Source organism: Euprymna scolopes, chromosome 26 (genome assembly GCF_053919585.1).
Source record: "Euprymna scolopes isolate OS-2025 chromosome 26, ASM5391958v1, whole genome shotgun sequence".
NCBI classification, from domain to species: Eukaryota; Metazoa; Mollusca; class Cephalopoda; order Sepiida; family Sepiolidae; genus Euprymna; species Euprymna scolopes.
Genome location: NC_136507.1, coordinates 19,273,882 through 19,285,610, shown reverse-complemented (window position 1 = coordinate 19,285,610; position 11,729 = coordinate 19,273,882). Strand labels below are relative to the sequence as shown.

At 33.8% G+C, this 11,729-nt stretch overlaps 1 protein-coding gene and 2 pseudogenes across 1 annotated transcript in view; 2 read left to right on the top strand and 1 right to left on the bottom strand.

Annotated features, from left to right (window-relative positions):
* LOC145247943 (uncharacterized) overlaps positions 1 to 11,729 on the top strand; it is a 211,300-nt gene that overhangs the window by 26,200 nt on the left and 173,371 nt on the right. The gene's annotated exons all lie outside the window — the stretch shown is intronic.
* On the top strand, positions 5,043 to 5,161 carry LOC145248380 (5S ribosomal RNA; annotated as a pseudogene).
* On the bottom strand, positions 9,518 to 9,634 carry LOC145248587 (5S ribosomal RNA; annotated as a pseudogene).

The following is an 11,729-nucleotide window of genomic DNA, read 5'->3' as shown; positions in this document are numbered from 1 at the left end:
GTGTTGCGTGCGTGCGTGCGTGCATGCGTGCGTGCGTGTGTGTGTGTGTGTACGTGTGTGCGTGTGTGCGGACGCGCTCACGCACGTGCATGCGTGTGTGTGTGTGTGGGTACGTAATTGTTTTAATAAAAAAAAAACATGGTTAGAAGAAAAAAGACATATCAGTTTGTAAACATTTCCTTCCCAATTTAGTAAAAAAGTTGAAAATTTTATCTATTTCATATCTGGCAGAAGTTATTAGGCTCTATAACTGATATTGAGCCTTTTAAATCTGAATTAGGTTGTTGTTCTATAAATATATATTTGTATATTTACATTTTAAAACTTTCGAATTTGAAAAGTGTTTTTATTAATCTTTTCTTTAATTGCGAAGTTTGCTCCTATTATTATGTGTGTGTGTACGTGTACATATGTATGTATACTTATGTATATAGACATATATAATTTATGTATGTATGAATATGTATACATACATATATATGTATGCATATGTATATATATGCATATATATATACACATACATGCATATACATATATACATACAGATATATGCATATATATACATATATATACATGTATATACATGTATACATACAGATATATGCATATATATACATATATATACATGTATATACATATATATAGACACATATATATATACATGTATATACATATATATGAACATATACACACATATATATATATACGCACACGTATATATACATATATATAATATTTTTGCAAAAATCAAGACAGAAAATATAAAATAAGAACATCATATGGTGTATTTCTTTATGTATTACAATTATTTCGTAACCATTTGGAGAAATTTAAACATTATATTATTTTAAAATATTCCAAAAATAGCTACTCTTCAGACACCTAAATACACTTGTTAAATATATATATATATATATATATATATATATATATATATATATATATATATATATATATGAATATATTCATATTTCCTATTTTAAGGAAACAAGCAGTTTGGATTCACCTTGTTCGTCCATATTTTATTTTATTTATTCCTTTCTATTGAGTAAGTGCCACACTTTCGTATTTCTTATTTTTAGAAGATATTTCTACAATTTCTTATTTTTATATTCATTTAATCTTTTAATGTTTTTCCTATTTTTATAATTATTTTTCCTCTCTGATTTATTTATTTATTAATTTACTCCCTAACCCCTAAATTACACCTTTCAGATTTTAGTCTCTATTTATATATGCCCAATTATTCATTTTTTAATTTGCCTTAGTTTCGTATAAATTTTTATTTACACGTTGCGATATGTTTTCCCCCATTTTCCCATTTACTTGCTGTTTTTTACGAAAACCGATAATTATTTAGCTTAATTAATTGAGTCAATTAATATATATATATATATATATATATATATATATATATATATATATATATATATATATATATATATATATATATAGCTTATAAGGAGGTCCAATCAAATCGAACGGACTTTTAATAAATAAAACGATGATTTATTGTGATCTTTATTTGACATGTTTTTGTTATTTACTTCTAGAAATAACGACAGAGGTGATGGTTAATTAGTTAATTATTTTAAAAATCATATAAGATCATACTTTGTTCATTTTAAAAAAGATTCAAACTGGAAGTCATATCGACGCTGACAAAAGAAATTCATTAACACGTAAAGATATATATATATTATTCCTTAATTGGAATTCATTTTTGAGATGAGTATTATATATATTAATTTCTTTTTATTTCGGACTATTATTCTCACCTTTATTAGTTGTTGTTTTCATCTTTAAAAAATAATTATTTACACGTTTAAGCTTTTCTGTAATGCGTTCTTGTTGAGATATTCTCTATTCAATTTTATTTTGGGAAAAATTGAAGGAAAGGAATTAAGAAAACAATTAAGAGACAAAAAATTAAGAATTGAATTTAAAAGAAAAAAAGAAAGCACGGAAGTAATTAAAAAAAGAAAACAGTAAAGGAATTAAGAAAAGAGTTTAAAAAAAAAAAAACAACGAAGGAATGGGACCAAGAAAGGAAAAAGCAGAAAGAAAGAAATTAAAACATGAAAGAAAGAATACGGCATAATCACGTTGACACACCGGTTCCCGCTGGATCACTGAAGTTAAGCAACATTGAACCTGGTCAGTACTAAATGAGTGACCATTTCGGACTTTCAGGTGCTGTATGTGCTCTCCGCTTATCTCGGCATTGTTTCCAGTCGTCCTGGACTTCTCCTTGCCACTGAACTCAAACAGGAGAGGTGCGGTTGGGATTGCGCAATCCTTGCCTCACAATTACACGCGCTACTGCCCCTAAGGGAAGACAGGAAGTAAATCAGGTTTTAACGATGTGACCACACCCTATGTTTCCCATATCCGATGTCCGCATTTGTTTTCTTTTTTTATTAGTAAAAAATAAACTGACTGATACCAAACAATCCGTAACTATGGCGATTAACAAGAGCTTTGTCTAAAAGAAAAAAAGTAAAAAAGTAAAAAAAAACTATAACAAGAAATACAATAAGTTCGCACGATGCCGCCGCCATTTTTACGCCCAGATCTCCATGTCTATTTGTGCAAAGAACTGCTTTGCAATGACGACCGATTAGCAACTGTTATAATCATTTATCCATGTTTTAATGGATAGAAATGTACGTGGTAGATTAGTAAATACCAAACTTTTTATCCCGTTACAAATCGACAAAAGTTATAGCCCCTTGACTTAGAATGAGTGCTTTATGCAAAATTGATGGTTAAATATGCTTAAATTGTAATTGTGCTCATTTTTGCATTTAATACTAATCCCTGTTTTAACGACTATTAATCCCTAAGCGTACATTGAACGGATACAATAATACTTAGTTCATTGCACCTAATTATAACAAAGATTCAAGTCCATACAAGAATGGTAAAATATTGAAACTGTTTGGGGAGGAGATGGGAAAACTAAAGTGATCTCTGTGATAGAGGAGGAATGTAGCTTTCTGACGAGAAGCATTAAACTTCGAAATACCATGGTACAAGAGTTTTATTTATTTTATACCTATAATTGATGTATGATCCTTATTGAATAAACGAATAAATCTATATACATTAGTATATAGTTTTATATTGTCGTTTTCTTATATTATTGATACTCTCTCTCTCTCTCTCTCTATATATATATATATATATATATATATATATATATAGAGAGAGAGAGAGAGAGAGAGAGAGTTTTATTTGTAGTATCCCGAATTTTACTGGCTTTATATAATTCAGTAATCGTTCGTATACCAATAAATTTTAAGCCAGAAAGACATTACTTAAACTGTAAGCAACAAAATTATCATATTTCATAATTGAGCATTTATATATTGTTTTAACAAAAAACCAAGACTTTAAAGATAGCAACAAATAGCAATAAATAAAAAATAAATTGAGATTCTTAATTTTAAATGAAGAATGAGAATGAACCAAGTATAAAGTAATGTTAAACTTTCTTTCCTTATTGAATAAGTTTTAAACAAAAACTTTTCTTAAATCACATAAATAGATTAGCCGATAGTTTTGTAAATAAACAAAGCAAATTCCAGATACGAAACTAATACAGAATCGCAACAATATAACTTAGTTAGTCGGGATGAGAAAAAGTAATTTAAATTAAATAAAGAAATAAAGAAATTTAATTAAGAAATCAATGAATAGTATTAATAAAACATATTAAATAGACATAGGTAATTAATTGTAACATTGTATGATATTTTGTTTGAAAAAATGTTTTACATGGAGATACGAAAATAGGTAAATATATAAATCTGTTAAAAAATACTTTGCAAGGATGAGATATAGGTAAAATATTTTTGCTTGTTTTTTTTTTCCTTATAAGGGAAATTGTTTCCATAATGTTTTATTGTTAAAGTGTTTTTTATTCAATAAGTCTGGAGAAAGGCTGTTCTTATGAAAATTTTCAAACGACATAATGTTTGAATTTGTCCGAATAGTCTTGAAACAATTGTAACTAACGAGGAAATACACTATTTGTTGCTATCAACCCATTCTTTGAGGTCTTGGTTTTTGTTAAAACAATATATATATATAACTTTTTAGTCCGGACAAAAGTTATAGCCTGTTCAATTAGAATGAGTGCTTTATGCCAAATTGTTGGTTAACTATGGTTAAATTTACGTGTGCTCATTTTTCCATTTAATACTGATTCCTACGAATCTCAATTAATTAACTGTGCATCGAACGAACACCATAATATTTAGTTCGTTGCACCTTATCATAACCAAAGGTACATACAAAATGTCAATCAGATCCGTCCAGTAATTTCCGAGAAAAGGTGAAAGTAAATATGGTATTAGGATGACTAAGTCCTATTAATCTCTGACTTTGCATCAATGGATACTGTAATACTTAGTCCGCTGTACCTCATTATGACATAAAATTTTTCGATCAGATAGTCTCAGTAAGATCCGAAAAAAAAAACTCCTAGAGTCAATGCAGTATCCTCTTAATCTCAACTGTGGATACCATAATACTTAGCCCACTGGATCTTATCATAACAAAGGTTCATACAAAATTGCAACCAGATCGACACAGTAGTTTCCGATAAAATGTGAAACGGACTTACAAAAAGACAGAAAGACTAAGAGGAATATAATGTATTCGAAGTGAGAAAATTCTAAAAACGATACTATTATTTTTATATATAGTTCAAGGCCAAAAAACGATATATTTTTGCACCAATCTAATATCTAGTGTAAGCTACTGATTTTTTTTTTCGGTTGGATTACTCGTTCCCCTTCATTTCTGTTCCTTTTTTTGTTATCTTTCTGTATTAAGTGGAAATAGGATGCACTGAAATCAATTCTTTGTTCAACGTCTGCACAATCACAAGATGGCGCCCCGAAATAAATACATTTTACTCACATGTAGATATAAACTTGCAAATTTTTAACCAATGACGATTCCCGCTCGTTTGGAACACTATGTCTTGGAACTGCTAGAAGTCTGTGAGGAATCAGTTCTAAGTATTGTGTTCTGTATACGACATAATCACGTTGACACACCGGTTCCCGTCAGATCACCGAAGTTAAGCAACGCTGAGCCTGGTCATTACTAAAATGGGTGACCAATTTGGGAAGTCCAGATGCTGTATGTAGGAGGACGTCGACACCTCTCTGCAAAAAGTTGCAAAAACCTAATGGGGATATGCATGCGACTGGGGACCGCTTGTGAATTTCATACGCCCATGAAACTTCCTCCTTCGGAGGAAGCCGGTTAAACCCTGAATAGGGTTGGTGCTGACTGCAAACACATTGTGTTCTGTAGACGGCTAGTGCTTGGAAAAAAAACTTTGTTCATGGAAATTCCATTTAGCTTTAAGTACATAGAGAAAGATACGGAAATCATTTACAGTAGTTGTATCAAGAAGAGTTTTTGTTGTAAATGTTTTACAAGGGGTTGGGAAAGAGTTTAGATTGGAGCTCAGTCAAGCACCTTTCATGAAACTGACGATAAGGTATAGAAAAACTTGCAACCTGTCTTATGTGAGAAAGAAAGATGGAGGGAAGAGAAGAGGGTATCTCTCACTCGATTTCTTATTTTAATTATCTATTATACTAGCCTCGGTGCCCGGCGTTGCCCGGGTGTTTGAAAGTATGTGTTGAGCAAAAAAAAGAAAAAAGTTGTAGTAGGCAGGTGGGCTTGAACCCGTATCGCGAAGGAGGAAAAGAAAGTGAAAAAAAAGTAACGTCTTTGCCGTTGCATCCATCGCCAAACCGGAAGTGGTGAAGCTTTAAATTAAGGCTAGTCAATCTAAAAGAGGGGATTACTTTCGAAAATATCGGCGAAAAAAGCGACCCCGCCCTGTAGAAAAGTGTTCAGTTGAGGGTGAAGGAATTAATGTTTTATCCAATTGTACGATATTTGTTACTCGAAAGGCTGAGCTTCAAAATATTACCGATCTCGTGAAAATCCGTCGCCTTTGTCGAAAGTTTTAGGCAGACATACATACATACATACATGCATACATTTAAACAGACAGGTGGCATTTATATTATAGATAAAGAAAAGTCGTCTGTTAGTGTGTGTGTGTGTGTGTGTGTGTGTGTGTGTGTGTGTGTGTGTGTGTGTGTGTGTGTTTGTATGTCTAGCTAAAAGTAAAAAAAATACGACTGAATATGTTATCGACTGAAAGAACAAGAAACCGGATGTATTATACGTGAAAATTAAAGTACAGTTAACAAGTCTCCCTTCTATATACCCGAAGAGAGGTGAGGGTATCAACGTTGCCAACGGTGGAATTTACATATAGTAATGAAAAAGTGCACAATATTCTTAGTATAACATGTGTGTCTAAACGGAACTTCATTTCTTTTATTTATTATTTGTGGACCCGGGCAATGCCGAGTATTTCTGCTAGTTTAAAATAGTCTCCATTTTCATAAACTTCCTTGTCGCAATGATTATCTTGTCTGCTTTCTATTCGACTAAGCTCACTTTGGCACGACACAGACGTGCTGGTAATTAACTTTCTCTTTTTTTATTTGGATTACGGATACGCGATATTTGAAAGAATTACGTGTTTCGTTTCTAATCTGATTACCGTAATATTTGGAATTAGAGGTTAAAATAAAAAAATAAAAAGAAAGAAAGAAATCTTAACCCGCTGTAATCAGATAAATCGAATTTCTCATTCGCAAACTTCCTTCATCGTCTCTTTTTTTCGGAATTTTTATCGTGTGACGTCTCTGCAAGAGACTCCCGATAGACACCGAAATTAACGAGTATATTTTGTACTCTTCTATGTTGTCTTCCAAATGGGTTCTAATACAACTTGTTAATATTCCAGTATGTACTCTACCCATTAACCTTAACTATAACAATATCGTTTTTTTCATGGCATGTGCTCGTCTGAGCTCCAATCTATGTCCCCCACCTTCACCAAACTTTCACGAAAAACACTAGTCTAGCCGAAACCACTATTAATAATTTCCCCCACTCTTTATCTGTGCCTAAACCTAAACGTGGATTCTATGAACAAAGCTTCTTTCTTAGAACTGCATGCCTGTTGAACTCTGTTCCATTCGCCTGTTTTCCAGCTGACTACAGGAGAAATCCTTCACGACTGAGGCAATTTTTATTTTTGTTTCTTTTTCTCCATGTTAAAAAACGATCCTGCTGTCTAAGCTCCAATCTCTGGTCCCCCCCCTCGCTAATCTTTCACGAAAAACACCATCTAGCTGAAACCACTGTCATTAATTTTCCCCACTCTTTATCTGTGCCTAAATCAAAACGTAGATTTCATGAACAAAGCTTCTTTCTTAGAAGTGCACGCCTGTGGAATTCTCTTCCGTTTGCCTGTTTCCCAGCTGATTACAACTTGGATGTCTTCAAGTCCAACATAAACAAATTCCTGATGAACCACCCCCTTAAGTAAGACACTTTATCAGATCTCCATTACTAACGATTACTACGATATTATCCCATTGATTACTGTACACTCAATAACCCTTATCCCCGAGTGGCTTCCGGGCCTTGATAAGTGGTGACCTCCATGTAAAAAGAAAACTGTTCCATGATGATTCTAAATAGGTCTAATATGGTTGTCTTCAAATCTAACGTAAACAAGTTATTGATGAGCAGTCTCCTTAAGTAATCCAGTAATCCAATTAACCAAATTTCCACAACTAACGATCACTACGCTATTGTCCAATTGAATACCGCCCCCTCATTAACCCTTATCCTCGAGTGGCCTCCGGGATTTGATAAGGGGTGACTTCTTTGTAAAAAAAAAAAAACGCCCTTCTAATATGCGATTTACGGAATGGTTAATAATCCAATTGTAACGTTGTTGTTCTCTTTAGGATAGACATGTCAGCCGGATCTCAATACACGGACCTAGCCACAGCTGGCTTTCAGTGCGCGGCACCAGAAAAACTTATTTTCCCAAAATTCGACCTTCGAAAGGGTTAATAAGAGGGTAGAGACTCGCACGCTCGTCGAGCGTAACTTTTATCTTTTCTTCTTTTTCTTCTCTTTTCTTCCTTTGGATCTTTATCTTCATACCTCCATTTGAGTCACACACGCCTTAAAATGCTGACGCGACTACGTTACACAGTTTTTTACATTCCAATATGTGAAGCTATTTTAACAGAGCGCGGACGCGCGTATGGTGGCTGTACGCAAATACCGAGCTGTGTGCTTAGTGATGTCACGGTAAGAAGAAAAAAGACTAAAGAAAAGAATGTGTGCACAGATCGACGAGCACGTTAGAAAAGACGAGCACGTTAGAAAAGACGAGCACGTTAGAAAAGACGAGCACGTTAGAAACATGGGTGACGTCACGGCCGTAACAAGAAGTCACACGTGGCGAGAGAATAAGGAATACAAGCCTTTTCTTAAAATCTGAAACAAAAGTTAAAGTTCTATTCTTTGTCTCCTTTGCGACTGAGTCTACAACGTGTTGGGTCCCGGGTGTCTACGTGTTACATCACGTGTAAAGGACAAAACTATGAGGGCTGTTTGTGGCTAGTATTTCTGACATCAGATTTGAAGACGACCATATTTTATTTTGTTGTTGTTGTCACTAGAGAAACACTGCTTATCAAGGCTCAAGAGCCATTCGAAGATAACGATTAGATATCAGTGATAATCGGTAATGGTGGAAACTGGGTACGATTTGATTATTTACAATGACGACTCAACAAGAACTTGTTTACATTGGATGAACAAAATACATTTTGGAAACAAAAACAGGTGATGTGTTTTAGATGCTACGTAGAGAGTGTCATCAGAAAAGGAAGTAAGTTTTAGATGACACGTAGAAAGTAAAGAATTAGATTGGACATTCTGTAACCGAGAGTCATGAGGTAGTGACAGACGATGACAGTCATGAGAGCACTGGGACTGGGTCAATGAACATATGCAGTTGTGGAACAGGGAACGGCGTGCCACCTGGGAACCAACAACTCGCAACCACAATAAATGTAAATATAAAACAAGTGTAGCCATGTCTCTGACGAGACATGGCTACAATTCAGGAGCACGTTGGAACATATTAAAATGGTTGTGATTAAAGGTATGTTGTTCTTTGTCCAGTACAAGTGTAAAAGGTGTTTATCTGTCTTTCTGTCTATAGACTGTTTAGTATGCCGACACGTACAGATAACCATCATACATGAACATCAACAAGAGAAACATTTATACAACAGATGATAACATATTGGAAGATGTCACACACATTCAATAGACGACACGTTAAGAAGATAAAGATACTCATTATGTACAGACCACAGATATACACTCGTTATATAGCTCAGTATACACGCGCGCGCGTGCGCGCACAGGCTCCTTCAGTCTTTGACAGATTATGGATACCCACAAAGAGGTGCCTGTGCGAGAAATTTTTGTGGCAGAAGATGCGCAACCTCCTGTGGCGACATTGTTAAATACCAGTGGCAAGTGAAGCGTCTGTACAGGACGACTGAAAACAAATGCCGAGATAAGCGGAGAGCACATACAGCGACTAGAATTCCCTAATGGTCACCCATCTGGTACTAACCAGGCTCAACGTTGCTTAACTTCGGTGATCTGACGAGAACCGATGTGTCAACGCGATTATGCCGTATACAACATTATCTTTTACTGCTCAATTCAGTTTACTATTTCAAATTTATCTACTGTCTTCCAATGCTAAATTCAAGTAGAAGGATATAGTGTAGTATATGTTCTGTTATCATAATACCATCTTCTTACGCATTCCCGTCCTTTTTAGGGAAGGTATTCGTGTAGTATCTGTTCTGTGGTCATTATATCATTCTCCCATGGGTCGCCATTTATTTTGGGGGAAAGAAGAGTGGTGCATTACCGTTTCTGTTGTTACAAGACGCCCTCTCCCAGGTATTTCCTCCACATTTTGGTGGGTAGGTGGAAGGGTAATATATGTTTTGTTGTGATGAGATTATCACCAGGCATTAAATCCTCCTTTTGGGGGGAAGAGGTGGTAGTCTAGCAATCAGTTGTAATGAGACACCTCCCAGGCATTACTCCCTGTTTTGAAGGCGAGGGAGTAGTGCAATATTTTCTCTGGCTTGATGAGACTATCGTCGCAAGCATTCTCTCCTCTTTTGTGAGAACATCATATATCCTATCGATTATATGCTACGCGGGAAGGGAGCCAATATATTTGCTTATGATATTAAGAATTTACTTGGCTCCGCACGAGGTCAGAGTTAGACACAAGGTCGGTTTTTAATGTGGGGGTAAACCAGCTCCTTAAAAGGGGCACTCTGGTTAGTAACAAAAAATTTTTAAAATATGTATCAACCATGAAGGATTTTTCCGAGATCAAAAAAATGAAGTGAGAAAAAGAAAGTGAAGTATCAGAACAGATACTACATTTTGATCTTGGTCTGAAGGCCAATAACCCTTTCCCTTATTGCTTGTGATATTAGTAAACGAAATCTCCATTCGCCTTACGCTTAGTATGTATTTTGCCAGCGTTTTAATTCTTTATGTAAGATTAGATTTGTAAATGTCCATCATATTTATTTGCCTGCATTAAAAAAAGAAATAACTTTCTGACTGAGGTGGATTTTGTTTCTTTGAATTCCTGTATAAGCGACTGCAAACAGCAAAATGAATGACCTCCCCAAAATGAATAACCTCCCCTGATTGGCAGTAGCATTTTTGTAGACACGACATTTTAGAAGAATTTCAAGATCATGCGAATAAAATGAAATGCATAAGTATATATATATATGTGTGTGTGTGTGTGTGTGGGGGTGGGTGTGTGTGTGTGTGTATATACAAATATGTATGCATTAAATTATATATATATATATATATATATATTATATATATATATATATATATATATATATATATATATTATATATATATATATATATATATATATATATATATATATATATATATATATATCATTATTAGGAGTACAACACTTTATTATAGCTGTTAAAAAGGAAGACAGATTTTTTTTCTATCCATGGTAAAAAGAAAGACGGAGGGAAAACATTTAATGGAGGTTAAAAGATAAAAAAAATAAAAATAAATAAATAAATAAGGGAGTAGAGTCAGCCAACCGGGTTTCGCCCTCACTTTTCAAAGCCGAATCGAGGGTTTTGTTTTTCTTTTCTTTTTTTTTTTTTGTATAGAGAAACGAATTCAAACGGGGGAACGATAATATCAAATCAAACTATCGGGGAAGAAAGAGGCATTTCCTCTCTATTGTATAATTATCTTAAAGATAGATTTATTTTAATCGTTGCCCCATCTTTTTTTTTTCTTTCCGATAGTTTGATCTTATTTTAGTCGTTCCCCTAATTTGCTTTCCAATGCAAAAAAAAAAAGAAAAGAAAAGTTATTACTAAAAAAAAAAAAAAATGAAAAGAAAAGAAAACTATTACGACATAAAAGCGATAAGCTTGTAGGCAATTTCAATCAGGCATTCGTGACATAACAGTTAACGCATCCGACTACGGATTTGTGGTTGTGATTTCGAATCTTGACGTAGTCAGCCATGCTTATGAGCGGAACACATATCTGTGGATATATATATATATATATATATATATATATATATATATATATATATATATATATAGCTGTATAAAGATTTATAGATAGATAGATACTTGCCCTTATCAGCAGAGTACATCAGATTTCTTTTACCCGTCTGAAACGCAACCTAGCCTTAATTTATT